This window comes from Uranotaenia lowii, chromosome 2, assembly GCF_029784155.1.
Source record: "Uranotaenia lowii strain MFRU-FL chromosome 2, ASM2978415v1, whole genome shotgun sequence".
Taxonomy (NCBI): domain Eukaryota; kingdom Metazoa; phylum Arthropoda; class Insecta; order Diptera; family Culicidae; genus Uranotaenia; species Uranotaenia lowii.
Genome location: NC_073692.1, coordinates 215,174,221 through 215,189,339, shown reverse-complemented (window position 1 = coordinate 215,189,339; position 15,119 = coordinate 215,174,221). Strand labels below are relative to the sequence as shown.

The window sequence follows — 15,119 nt, the reverse complement described above, 5'->3', positions numbered from 1 at the left end:
GAACTCCTTTTTTCTATAAGTTATGCATTTTTCAAGCTAAAATTTCATAGAAAAGAATTTGTCAGCAAACCTCCTCCCCCTCTAGCCCCCCCCCACCTGATCTGATTCTTACTGCGGCCCTGTTTTCATTTAAGTTTGTAAATATTTTTTCTGTTTGATCGAATTTTTCAAAAATCGGTATGAAAGAAAAAGGAAGAGAGGTTGTTGGCGGACGAATAATTTGAGACCCTTTCTTATTTTTGGGTGGAGTCGGAAAGAAGGAGGCAAGTACATATATATTCAATTGGCATAATTTGAAAATTTATCAGACAAATCAATTTTTCGTCATTTAGATATGTTTTATAGCAGTTCGTGAGCACTTCTCGAATTGGAAGAGGGAAAAGTCTGAAAGTCCATATCATTAAAACATACATTTTGACATAATTTTAAATTCTATGGAGCCTCTAAAAATAGTTTGAAAGTTTCGGATCTTGAAAAACAAATTTTCGAGATCAATTTCAACAAAATATTATAGAATCATCTTTGGAAATTGGAAACTCCAGTTGCAGCTCCTCTTTTAAAGCGTTAATTTCTTAATTATGATGAAATTTGGTTTAAAATAAAACCAAATTTTAATTATTTTAACAAATTTTATTTATATTTATAAATTTGTTCATTTGTTTTTTGGCAGAACTGGAGAAAATAGCCACAATTTTGTAAGGTTGAAACTCAGTGATTAACTTTTCGAGTAATTTTGAATTCTAAGAAAAAAAGTTATAGAAGTCATTGATATATCTTGAATTTGCAGTCATCAACAAATTTGTTGAATGAGTAGAAATCTTGGAAATTAAATACTCAAAGACTTGAATGATGTCAGAAACAGCTGTTATCATGTCTATTCAAATTTAAAAAAATCTAGAATTATTTTTTGTCAAAGTTGATATTATGAAACTAAAATTTCTAGGAAAAATCTGAATCCTTGATGAAATGATGCATAATAATGTTTGCATGTATGTAAGTATGTATCCACCATTGATTAACAGCAGCGTTATTTTAAAAAGCATGATAAATAGATTCAAGACTTATTTTCGTTTTCATGTAGGTTTATAAGTTTATGAGTAATCAAAGATCAATTTTGCTAAAAAGACAAAATCTGCCGAATGATTTGAAATCAGCACGACCAAATCTTCCGATATTTGATTTAAAAAATAGACACCAAACCTGTTTTCCCTTGTGTAATCAATCCTAAATCGACTTAGTTGATTTGCCACTTCTATGTTCACCCCATAAGGAAAATTTCTAACAAACTTTCAATAATTTTTCCATTTCAGGGTGGCAGAAGATTGAATAGAAAACTCAACTCACCTTTTTTTCTTCGCAGTGTCCAGGTGATAAAGTTCTAAAATCTCCAAAGTTGCTGATTTCGGAACAAGCGGCACCAAATGGGCACCTTCATCGGGGAAGCGTATCGAGAAATGGTAGCGAAAGTTCCGTCTATTTCTTCACTTCTCAGAGGACACTCCGAAGCAGAAAAAGAAGAAGAAAACGGTGGCAGCAGATGGTCGAACAAGGTTGAGACAATTTGATCACCGGAGTTTTCCTTCTCGAATGTGCGTTTCTGTGTTTGTGTGTGTGTATGTGTGTTCACACGAATGTGAGCTTTGGGCTCAACCGATTTCCAAATTCCCAGCCGTCCACTTGATTGAAGCACAAATAGTGTCGATTATGAGCTGTCTGTGTGTGAGCCCGATTTGGATGTTTTTTTTTCTTCTTCTGTTGTTGTTGTACTCTTTTCTAAGGAAAACTTTACCCTCCCTCGAATATGGCCGGGGGTTCTTCTTTTGGAGTTTGGGTTGGTCAGAAATGGCAAAACATTATCACATTTTCCGAGAAGTAGCTTGATTTTATTCTTTTTCTTCCGGGAAACTTACACGCCCTCCTGCTAATCCACCCCTAGGACAAAAACTTCTCCTACTTCTGGACCGTAAAACGCACACACAAACACTTGAATCACTCGATGAAGGATGCTGCGTCGCTATTCACGACAGCTTTCGCCCCTTCTATTTTGGCCAGCAAAATTAGCTTGTCGTGTTTTATCTCATCCCACTAGCGGACTCCCTATCGGATGTTGTAGGAAAAAACCCTTAATCGATTCACCACCGAAGTTAAACACAATTCTAAAGAGTAAATCTTCTCGCTCCTTTCCCAAAAAATAACAACAACAAAAAAAAGTGCCACCCTTTGGCGAAAACTTTTCCGTTGATTACACTCGCCTCAAATGCACTGCCGATTAGGAAAACCATGAAAACTTTTTTGATTTGGCACACAATTTCTCTATTCGATTTACGGATGCGGATCTAAAAAATAACACACAACTGTCAAAAAGGAGGAAAATCCTCCCCTTTCGACACCCTGGCGGGGATCCTGCTAGTCAAACTCACCACCGACTGAGCGAAAGAGAGAAACACGACAAATCCGTCGCTCCTTCTTCTTCCTTCTCGAGCAACTAAGTTGGTATCCGAGATGAGGCAACGAAAAAATTCACATCAGCAACTCCCTATAATCCAAGATGTGGAGAAGCCTTTTTTCCCTAATGCTCCCAAACCACTCTTCTTTCTACCTTCACACACAGAATATCTGAAGCACAAGAATTCACTCCGGCGGATTGTCCACGGTCAGCATCCGATGGGGACGAAAATCTCAGCAAAACTGATCTCCCTTGGTCCGGCACTAGGCAGCTCTGGCCAAAAAGGAGCACGAAGCCACCAGTCAGGACACCTCTGGAATGTAGAATGGAACGCGCCCTAAACGAACGAACGGTGGAAAGCTTTCTCTCTCACGAACGGTGGAAAACACACCCGATTCGAGATGCGCTTTTCCACTCTCACCAGGGCAGCGTTGCCAAACCTTTTGCATATGCTGATTCGGAATAAGTAAGTATCAAGCTCTTATTGTGTAACTCCATTTCAAATTTTCCGAAAATCCCGATCCGGATAGTAAAGTCTGTTTCACATAGAATCTGGACGCATCTTTTCATTTACTGCAGCGCCCCTTGTTGTCACATCGCGAATCTATTGACAGTGTTTTGATCCGCATGGCTTGTTTGCTTAGTGGTGAAAATTTCAACAAGGTTGAAGCAGTCAGTCAAAAGTTATCGACGATGTAACGCGAAAGGTAAGAGAAAATTCTACACACTCACGTAGAGAAACCGACGTGGTCAGGGGTAAAGATCGAGAAATTCCTGAAATATCCAAAATCGATTGTAAATTCGGTGCTGCAACGTTACCGGGAGACCCTTACGGTGGATCGAGCAAAACAAACCAGGCGTAAAAGTGGAACATATGACCGGAAGCTGCGAGTAAAGGTTATTCGATCAGTTCACAATAATCCTGGAATCTCCTTGCGTGATTTGGCGAAAAAGTTCAAGACGAACTACAGTACAGCTCGACGAATTTGTTTGCGAGAAGGCTTGCGGTCGTATTATGCAAGCAAACACCCCAACAGGACGCTGAAACAAAACCTGGTTGCCAAAACCAAGGCAAGGAAGTTGAACGAGAAAGTGTTGTCCAAGTACAACGGATGCATTTTGATGGACGACGAAACTTACGTCAAAATGGATTTTGGACAAATACCCGGTAACTAATTTTACCTTGCGAAGCGTAAAGGGAATGTTGCGGATAGATTCAAGTTTGTTTTCGCAGATAAATATGCTCATAAGTTGAGGTTTTGGCAAGGGATCTGTAGTTGTTTACGTTTACAAAGAAGAATGTCTCCAGAAGAGGGTTTTGCCATTCATTTGGTCCCACAAAGGTCCGGTGAAGTTCTGGCCGGACCTGGCAAGCTGCCACTACAGCCGGGATGTCGTTAAGTGGTATAAGGAGAACAAGATCGATTTTGTTGAAAAAAGTATTAAGTATCAAATGGAAAAGTGGTGGAACAAGATGGCGAATGAGGTTACCAGCAGTACTGTTCTGAAAATGATGAGTGGTATCAAAAAAAAAGTTCGAAAATTCATCCGAAGAGCTATCGAATGATTTTTATGTATTTTTTCTGCATTAAAAACCCTACAAAATGACATTTTTACTTTTGTTGTACGTTATTTCTTAGCGGAGAAATGATCTTTTTTTTTTACTTTTATTAGAGACTTTTTAAACACTGAGTGCTCATTCGAGTCTAAAATGATCTATTTTATCCAACCAGATTATATGTGAAACAGACTTTAAATAAAGTCTAAGTTATTTCATTGATTTTTTTTTAAATTCAAACAGTTGAAAGAGTGAAAGTCAAACTGTAGAAGTTGGGAATTGTATCACTGTTTGTATTCTGAATTGATTCAAATTTTCGATTTTTTATACTCAATTTTAAATTTTGAGCAATGTAGATTGTACGTAAGTTTGTTGCCTGTGAGCTTTTGTTCAATTTGTTCTAATTTATTGAAAATTTGAATTATTTTTTATCACAACCCCCCCCCCCATCCCCCCTCCCCCCTCGTGATGTTTCAACTCCAAGTAAAAAAAATCAAATTTGTTCTGGCCTTATTATGAGAAATTGCATGGACTGGGGATTTCTGAACGATTGTGAGCATGAACAATGACAATAGAATTTTGTTTGCAAACCGAATCAGATGGTACACTGTGTAAGATATCTGACTGGCAAACCGAGATTAGATGTTGCAGTGAGTTTGTTCCTCACTTTTTTTTATGAATAATCCTACACAGTAAACGAAAATTACCGAGTTCGGTAATTTTTTTACCGAAATCCTAACATGTGTAAATCGTTAAACTGTTCGGTAATTGTTTCGGTAAAAATAAACGAACATCGGTAAATTGATTCTTCATTTTTTCTTCAACTTTTCTACAAGAGCTAAGCTATGAGACCTTCTCCTTTATCCCTTCTTATTTTGCGATTTTGAATGTGAATGGCCAAAATACGGCAACCGGTATTTTAGTAGAGGACGAATGACCAAGTTGGTTAAAATCCTCTATAAATAAACAAAATAGAATAGAATAGGTATTTTAGTACGAAAACCATTCGAACACAGCAATATTATTCTGGACCCTAACGGAAGAGTTTCTTCGCTGGTTGTTAACATAATTTCAATATTTATGCTTTTTCTGGAAACAATAAGAAATAAAGAAAGAAAGAAAGAAATTGTTCATAGGAGATTTTTCTATGCATTTCAGTAAACCTGGAGCCTATTGCTCAGTACTTGGAGGTGACTTTAACTGCATTATCAATCAGTTCTATTCTAATAATAGCTCTCGATGTTTCTCAGTGAGCTTGAAACGATTCGTTGACGCTTTAGATATCCTCCATATTTGTTTTATTTATAAAAGTTAGATTTAGTTTAACACTAGAAGGACCGGCAAATTGAATGAACCTATTTGGACCGTGACCAGCCAAAATGACTGGTAAAGGGGAATTTTTTTATTAGATATTCATGGTGTGCCTAAACACTAGACTGCCTCAAATTTGTATGGGAAATTTAAAACCCGTGAAATGTCATACGCTGCAGGCTAAAAATGATCCTGGGCCTAGTACAAGATCTCATGCCAAATTTGAGCCAGATCGGACCACAGGAAGGGGTCGCTCAACGAGCCTGAAGTTTGTATGGGATTTTGAGACATTTTGTTCGAGAGGAACATGAAAAACCAGTTTATCGTCAATAACTTTTGTCTCCTTTGACCGATTGCTTTCAAAACCGTGTTTTCTTAAAGCCGAAATTATGACAAATAATTCATTCGAAGGTTTTATTTCAATTAAAGTTAAGATAAAAAAGTTATTAAGCTTCAAAAATTGGCTAACTTTTTTAAGGGTGATATTCATCACTGTTTAATGAGGCGACTAAATGTCCGACCAGAACACTCAATGTGAAATACATGCCATTTCGTCAAATAATGATCGATTTTAACCATTGATGTTGCGCTCGATTGCAATTTTTGATGTTTTTCTAATATTTGAGTTTGGATGATATTCACTTGATAGTTCGGAAAGTAGTAAGGGCAGAAAAATGCTTGACAATTTAAATGAAAAATTGCATAACCACAGGGGCTTAGGAACATGACTGGGCGATTTGTGATGCCAATAAAAAGATTCACCCTCATTCTCTATCAATAGAAAGCTACAGCTAATATAATAAAAACGTGAGAAAAATGTAAAAGGACCTCTTTTCGAAAAATTATCATTTTATTGGCATCATAAAGCGTTGGTCCATGTGTTTTTCGATCTAAAAAAAAGGTTGGCGGTTGAGTCGCCCAAAGGTGGAAATATGTACAATAGACTGCCCCAAATTTTTATGGGAAATTCAAAACCTGTGAAATGGTATGCGCTGCAGGCTAAAATTTATTCTAGTCCTAGTACAAGATCTCATGCCAAATTTGGGCCAGATCGGACCACGGGAAGGGGTTGCTCAACGAGCTTGAAGTTTGTATGGGATTTCGAGACATTTTGTTCGAAAGAAACATGAAAAACTTGTTTTTCATCAATAACTTTGGTTCTCGTTGGCCGATTTTTTTTTAAAACGGTTTTTCTTAAAGGATGATTTTCATCACTGGCAATGATTCGGGGAAGTCGTTAAATTGTTAAGCATTTTTCCGCCCTTACTTCTTTCCGAACTATCAAACGAATATCATCCCAACTCAAATATTAGAAAAACATCAAAAATTGCAATCGAGCGCAACAACAATGGATAAAATCGGTCATTATTTAACGAAACGGCATGTATTTCACATTGAGTGTCCTGGTCGGAGATTTAGTACCAACAGTCATTGAAACAGTGATGAATATCACCCTTAAAAAAGTTAGCCAATTTTTGAAGCTTAATAACTTTTTTATCTTAACTTTAATTGAAGTGAAACCTTGGGATGAAATCATTTGTCATAATTTCGGCTTCAAGAAAACCCGGTTTTGAAAGCAATCGGTCAAAGGAAACAAAAGTTATTGACGAAACACTGGTTTTTCATGTTCCTCTCGAACAAAATGTCTCAAAATCCCATACAAACTTCAGGCTCGTTGAGCGACCCCTTCCCGTGGTCCGATCTGGCTCAAATTTGGCATGAGATCTTGTACTAGACTCAGGATCAATTTCAGCCTGCAGCGTATAACTTTTTCAAAAGTCGGGTCATTTGGGGCAACCTACTAAACACGTTATTAAAAAAAAAAAAATGACCACCAAAACGGCACTCGACATTCGAAAGATATAGTATTCAGGCATGTATCCTGAAAATTTTGAAATGTTTCATCGGGCTTTTTTGAAATAAGAGCGATTTTAAATTTTAAGTCAATTTGCAATAGATTTGCAATGGGGTTTTTCGACCTTATGTTCTATGACCACGGATTTTTCTGACTACATATTTTATGACAATCACCCAGTTCAATGACTTTATAGAAAATGTTATGCCCGACAACTTTGTCGAAGACTGGAAAAGATTTGAGTTGATCCTGAAAAGTTATTCGCAATTTTCTAAAACTTTATTAGACTGATTGAAATTTTTCCATGTTTCTTAATTTTTTTTTCAATTCCGCTACACTAAAAAAGCGAATATCTTTCCAGGAGTAGTTTGAATCGTTTTTGGGTCTTCAATAAAGTTGTTTGGGATAGAATTTTTAGCCCAAATGTGTATGTAATAGTAAATGTATAGGTAAAAGTCATCATACTAGCAAGCTTTTACTGTCACAGATATCTTCGTGAGTTTAACAAAAAGAGAACAGTTTTCGACAGCTGGGTTAGTTCTATTTTTGTTGTTGTTGGCGTAGGGACTAGAAACTGGTGCCTGACATTAGGCTGGAACAAATATCAATTTCTTCTTTTGTCACCCCCCCCTTCGAAATTTCAAAAAACCCGAAGGGGGAAATAAATAAAGTTTGAAGTAATTTATGTAAATTTCGATAAAAAATTCCAATATCTGAAAGATTGAAATACCAAAAAACAAATTTAAGATTATGGAAGTTTTTCACCTTTTGGTTTTCTTGATTTGATTGAATTATTCGATAAAAAATTACTTGATGTAGAGGTTTTGTGCAACGATATAGTATGCAATTTTTTTTTGCATACAAGCTTCCGAGCAACTTATTACAATTTATTTGTTTTTCGCATTATTTTTTATTGTCCCCCCCCTCGCGATGTTCCAACTCCGAGTGACAAAAGAAGGATTTGAAATTTGTTCCGGCCTTATTGAAAGTGCATTTTTTTTTTTTTTTTTTTGATCTCATCGGCAGACGCATCAGGGTGAGGAGAAAATGTGTTTACAAACTTTATATAGATCACATAACGCTAATCGCTACGTCGTATGTGCATTATGCTTTTCGAAACAAAGTTGTATGCGAAAGATAACAGAAAGTCAAAAGGAGGTCATCAGTGCTAACTTTATAAGTCGTTTTAAAAGTCGCGAAGCATATTACCCTGACGTTCTTTGCAATACTTGTCGAGTTGTCAGCAATCAATACGCTACAGGCAATTTTGAACGAAAAATATCAGTGCATATTTACATAAAAAGACTTGCCATAACCAAAGCAAACAAAAGGTGTTGCTGCGGAATATGCAAAGCCGCTCAGACAACGATCGGCAAGATACAAACTAAAAAGCTGAAACGAGGACGCCCAAGATCTTTTGAAAGTAAACCAAAGGAGTTTACGCGCAGGTGCAATGACTGCTTATCCGAAATCCACAAAGGAAAGAAACATTCCTGTACTGTATCCGAACGTGTCGCCAATTTGAATGACTGTGACGAAATATTCAAAAACTTGTAAAATATATGCATTTTGCTTCAAATTTAGCTTATCGAACCATGCGTGCATACAAGCCCATAATTTGTTCAAAATGTACTCTTCTCAATGTTTATGAAACTTGTATTTATCATATAATTCAAACTGTTTTCAACAATGTTAAATTAAAAACAGTCAAACGAAACTATATACTAACCTAAATAAGTCAAATGAAGAATTCATTTGTGTAATTAGGGGTTAAAAGAAAAAAAACATCTTTTTATTTGTTTGAATAATCCAACCTTTTTTCGTTTTTCTTAACATTTTAGATATTTGTTCTTCATATGAACAAAAAAAACGATATCTTCTTCATTCTTAAGTTTTGAAGTTCATCTGGCATTCAAAGCCAGAGAGAAACCAGTGCATAAATGTTACTTTCGAGAAAACGCAATCTGCCTACCTGTTGTGCGATTTTTCGTATATTTTTCGGAGTGTTGTGAATTCTTGTTCAATAAAAACGGTGTGGTAAAACATATAATCTTTTTAAACTTATCTTTTTGAATGAAAAAATTGCACCAAATGGCTGCAAAATGTCTACTGCCACAGGAATCGGCATATTCTCAATAAGTTTTGTATAACTACATTTTCAAAAAGAGCAATAAGAATGATTCTGGAGGCTACAGGCTTTTCCAGAGTAATTAATTTCATACATGTCGGGGATTCCCGGGAAAGAAACTATGTTTCCCGGGAATCGTGAATTCCCGAATCATTCAAATTCCTGGGAATTCTCGACCGGGAAATCCCGGGACGAACACTTTACAAAAATGGCTGAGACAGGAAAATCCGAAATTCTTCGAAATCAAGAAGTTGGGTGATATGGGAGGAATCGAAAGCGTCAAAGAAGTACCTGTAGTATCCTGCGTCGATGTAAAAGAAATAATTCAAAAGATTCGAGACTCGCGAAATATGACTGATGAAGAACTAATTTTTAAATTTGGAATGGACGGTGGAGGCGGTTCTTTTAAAATTACTTTGTCGGTGATTTCACTGAGACAGCAGTCCAAAGCTGAACGTTTCAAGGATGGCGGTGTTCGAAGGTATTTAAGAAATAGTTATGAACATAAGGCTTATAAGTACACAGCAAAAAAATCTAAAAGTACACGGAATCTAAAAAAACAAGTGATCTATTTTTTCCTTGGTGTAATTACAAAAAGATGTAATTTTAAACTCCTTTTGATGTAATATTAGTCTATTTTCAAAAATTAGATAGAAATAAACTGTTTTGATTCAATTTTACATTGCGTCATGCAAAAATCAACCGGTTAATGAAATTTATATTACAAACAGCGTAAAATTATATCTGTTCGATTTAAAATTGAATGGAAATATTTAACTTGTGCCATTTTATATTTCAAGTTAGTTTGCGCGTCGGGCTCAAAGTAAACAAGTCAGAATATGATTCAGAAACGAGTGAGGCGTAGCTACACAGCAAAAATTATTTCCTGTAAAATTACGCAAATGTCCTGTAACAAAAAGAAGCAGGACATTTACCATAATTTTACAGGTCAAACAAATTACGTGACATTTAATTTTCAGTGTACAACTTTTTTACAGGACATTTGCTGTAATAATGAATGAATCTTCGTTAAATTGCAAGGAAAACAATTTAAAATTACAGGTTTTGTTAATTACAGGTTGATTTATCTTAAAGGTTGCAGTTTTAATGACACGTAATAGTCAAAAATTTTTTCTGTGTATAGCAGCACTTCTATAGAGCCTTTTGAAGAAGTAAATTGACGTGAAATGAAAAATGCGGTTGAAACTGATTAGTTTCAGAGGCTGATATCCGGACAGTGATTTTCTGGAGGAACTTTTGGTGATGCTGACCGAAGAATCATGATGTTCCGGAACCGTTCGAGGATACTGATGACGCTGATCGTTAAAAACGTCTCCGTGCTTAGAATCCGGATGCAACAACAATTCCAGCCTGACGCTTTCCGTTATGGTTTTTTATGTTCATTTTTCGAAATAAATATGAATTTAAAATTATACACTCGTCGTATTTATTCAAAACAAAAGCAAAAACCTTAATATTTAACAAAAATATCAATATTTACGATAATAAATTTCAAAATTCAAAATTCAAACATCCGTGAAAAAAATACACCGTGATAGAATTTTACATCAAAATCGATGTTCCGTTTTCGTGCATCGTTTTTGATCTAAATTTCCACGAATTTTTCTTGCTGTGTATAATAACGTCAAATTATTTAATCAACTATTATTTTGAACTTTAATCTTTTGATATTATTTTGTTACTTGTTCTATAATATTTTTGTAATAAAATGTGAATATTATTTTATCAAGGGTGCACGGAATCACCTCATTTTGGTATAGATGATGAATGCGTGTATGTCATAAAATGATTATTTCAAATTATTTAAAAAAAATTAAAACACGTTATGGACACATATTGAATAGGGGTGCACGGTTCACTTCAATTTTGTCGTAGTAGATATTTTCTAGCACCCATCCCTCTGAAGTCACTTGAATTTTGAAGTGAGGAAAAATATTCACTTCCCCATCACTTAAATTTCAAGTGAATGTCGTTTATTTTGTGTTTATTTTCAGAGTTCAAAATGGCAAATTCTAAAGATGAGCGTTTAAAGCTTATGCTGGATTGAGATTTTCCCAATTCTTTACTAGGCGATTTTGGCGGTAGCAGCAGGGAAGATTTAGAAGTTGCACTATCCGCAGTAACCGATCTGCCTTGGGATTACGATGGAATTCTCCAATCCATAAATTTATGGCGAAAGCGAAATGTAAGTATTTGAAATCGAAGTGGTGTTCTATAAATGTTCTTTTATTTAAAAACGCGAGAGATAATTAACTTGAAACTTACTTAGAAATTCAGATAAATTTCACTCGAAAGTCGTAGTGTAATTCACTTGACTGGTCACTTAAGTGAATTCATTTGACCCATCACTTAAAATTCACTTAATTTTTAAACAATAAAACAATAAAACAAAAATCTTAACTAAACCAAAGTCGAAACCATGTCTTTCATGTTGAGACATAACAATTCAAATAACGATTTTTATTTTGAGTTTCGTTTTAATACCTGGAAATGAAATATTTCAATTATATCTTGAAATATTAAATTTATTTATTTATAATTAGAAAACAGGTTTTTGCAATCATATATTTATCTGATAATATGGTAATTGAATTAACATCCAAGAAATTGGTGAATGGTTACCATGAACTGAGTGAATTTTAGGAATTATGTGCATCAAGTTATGTCGTGCGACGGAAAGCAGTGAAAATAAAAATAATGAATCAACATTGTTAAATTTTACGTTGATTTGTTTTTCTGAATAGTTTTTTATTTGGCCATTATTGCATTTCAAATACCTTTCATATCTGACTCAAAAATATTTTGTGTTCTGAACAAGTTGAAAATTATTTCACTCTATATAATTTACAACGGCAAAATTGCGGCCATTCCGTGCACCCATATTGAAATATCGTAGCGCCGATGTGGTCTAGCAGATAGGCTGGCGCGAGTCTGGTCTTAGTATGGAAGGCGTACTGGTTTCGATTCACGGTATCGGTAAGAAAACTTTTGGGTTCGAACACATAAGTGGTCGACAGTACACAATTCATAATAATTTTACTCATACAAGTTGAGTATAAAACATATTTAAATATCACCTAAAAGTACTCAATTACTCGAGTGGACATGTATTAAGTCTAACATAACTTTTACAAATCTTGATAAAATTTTGAAAATTTTGACAGAAAGTTGAGCAACAAAAAAGTCCAAAAAAAATTGGGAGTCAAGTGCTCGAAGCGCCACACAGCGGTCAATCCGAGAACTTTTTCTCCAAATCTTCATGACTTCGCATCAAAAATCAATAATTTCATAACGAATGATACACTTCTGCCCACCATAAATCAACTAGATCTCATTGTCTTGAATGTAGATTGCAAAGGAAACCAAAAGCAAGCAAAAAAAATTATCTTGTTTGCGTTACAGGGTTGTGAACAGTCATTTTGACTGGTTATGGTCCAAGTGTCCATTGCAAAATTTTTCTCGTTTATTAAAAGAGCTAGTGAAATAAAAAATACACAGTTCAGATTCAAAATTCATAAAAAGTCGTATTTTTGCGAATTTTCAAAGCGAAGAATTTAAAAGATGTTCAACAAACAAAGTGTCCAACCAGTCATTTTGACTGGTGCGGTCTTTCTAGTGTTAAAGAAAATGCATTTAGGGTTAAAAAATACTACAAAAAATCTACTAGCTGAAATCATAGATATTTATGTTTGGATAGATGAAGTTTTGAAATTAACAACTGCGAGATGCAAAACAATCATATTCTATATGTGTATCTTTGATTTGAATTTTTAAGCACTTAATCCCAGAATTATAAAAGTACTTATTTAAAGCGCGATTTTCTAAAAAAAAAAATTTAAACCAATAGGGTTGGTACCTATAAAGTAATAAAAGCGATATAAAGTTTGTAGGCTACCTATACAATTAGGCAATCCGTCACACTGAGTAAAGTTTTTAACAGTATCGAAAAATGTAAAAATTTGTAAATCAAATGCCCGATTTGTTAAATTTTCAAATCATAAACTTTATAAAACTCTTTTACGATGTGAGAAACTTTGTCATCATCATTTTGTTATCATTAAATGCTAACTTTATTTAATTATATTAAAATAATAATTGAATAAATGTTGTGGTACACAAATTTTCTATCTAACACTGCTGTTGCATGATGCCCCGTTTGACAGTATCAAAATTGTACGAAATTTGATAAAACGACTATTGTAAGAAGTAAACCCGAAAATCGAACAATTTGGCACCCATAATTCTGCTCTCTATTCAAAACACGAAACCGTTCTGTTCTTAAAACCGAAGGAATGTTGACAAACGACTGTTTTCCTACCCAACACTCAACATACCTACATTGAAACGAATTCAGGATCAATGCGTTTTTTTGTGAGGAAAATGGGGCGCAAAGGGTGGGACCGAAGAAAAACAAACCGAAACAAACCGGGAGATGGCCGCGTGGCCGTCTTCGAGCGAGAGACATAATACCGAATTCCGGGAGAGCCGAAGGAATGAAAAAAGCTCTAAAAGCTTCTTTGTGCTCCCTCGTTCTCACTTTGATAATTGCCTCTCTCCATCCGCCCTTCACAACTCTTAGATGGTGGGTGGGTGGTAAAAAATGGTTCGCTCTCTGTTTGCTGCTGGATGCTGCGGATGGAAAGCGAATATGGTTGATAATAATGTTTGGTCCGATGACAGTTGCCGATAGAACTGTCACCGGTGTGCGCAGGCTCGCGATTTGGATAGACAAAATTTCCCGGTTCGTACAAAATGAATCCGGGATTGTAGACATTTGGAGCGTAACTTTTGGAACAGATGTAATAAAAAGAAAATAACATATAATTTTTAAAAGTATAATTTGGAATTCAATGTAAAGAATATTCAAATGAATATTATGTTGCTCATCCCTTAATACTATTTTTTATCGAGAATTTAATTTTGTCGATTTCCTGATAAGCTAAAAACTACATATTTAATTAAATTCAATATTGTGAAAAGATACAAAATGGCAAATCCACACGAGATACTGATCCACACCATGGATCAAGTTTACTCAATAAACTTAGAAAAATTACACGACTTAAATTTGAATAACAGTATTGATCAAGTTTGAAAACGTTTTTTTTTCACAGAAATTACAACTTCTCTGATCGAAGAAAAATGTTTGAAATTTTTCTGATCTTTCGAAGACTCATAAACAAACACCTCTCCTGATAAAATGATAGCATTTAGAAGCAAATAGATTGTTTTATTTGAAAGTTCAACTTTTTTCCGTTGTACAAGTATAGTTTTAGAGTGTTATTTTCATGGTAGTTCTGTGATAATTTTTGGATATTAATAAAACGAACATTTTCTTTGAGAAAGCCTGTACACAAAAAAAGGCCGAAAACCCTATCAAATGGTTAAGTTTTTACAAAAGAACATAGAAAGAGGACCTAGGAAATTGAAGGGATGGAAAATTTCATTTGTTTTTGAGGCCAAACAATATTAAGAAATGTTTATAATTTTTGCCCCTAAATGTGTGTAGCAGAATTTTCATCTTTTGAGTACATATGTTTTTGAAAGAAAAAGTTGAAAAAGTCAATTGAGTCCAAACCAAAAATTACTGTTATTGATGTTTCAAGCCTTCAGTGAGTTGAGATAGACTAAAACCATAGTGATCAAAGTTACCCCGAAAATTGAGATCTGGTTTTGTAACAAACATTTATTTATAGCCACTAATGTCGTTTGAATATTCTGCTATCAATGATCATGCTTACTCCTTACCTTAGTAAGAAATTTAAAACTTTTATTTATGCATTACAAAAAAGCAACTCCT

The 15,119-nt window shown here is 34.8% G+C and overlaps 1 protein-coding gene across 4 annotated transcripts in view; it reads right to left on the bottom strand.

The window, feature by feature from the left end:
* The window catches only part of LOC129746044 (mucin-2-like), a 639,333-nt gene extending 636,590 nt beyond the window's left edge, over positions 1–2,743 (bottom strand). Inside the window, exon 1 of one of the 4 annotated variants that reach the window (XM_055739468.1) lies at positions 2,421–2,743. The gene's annotated coding sequence lies outside the window, so the exon portion shown is untranslated. Of the gene's footprint in view, positions 1–1,344; positions 2,244–2,420 lie in introns of those variants that run through there. The other 3 variants (XM_055739470.1, XM_055739469.1, XM_055739471.1) reach the window with 3 other exon arrangements.
* Positions 2,744–15,119: the final 12,376 nt, after the last annotated feature.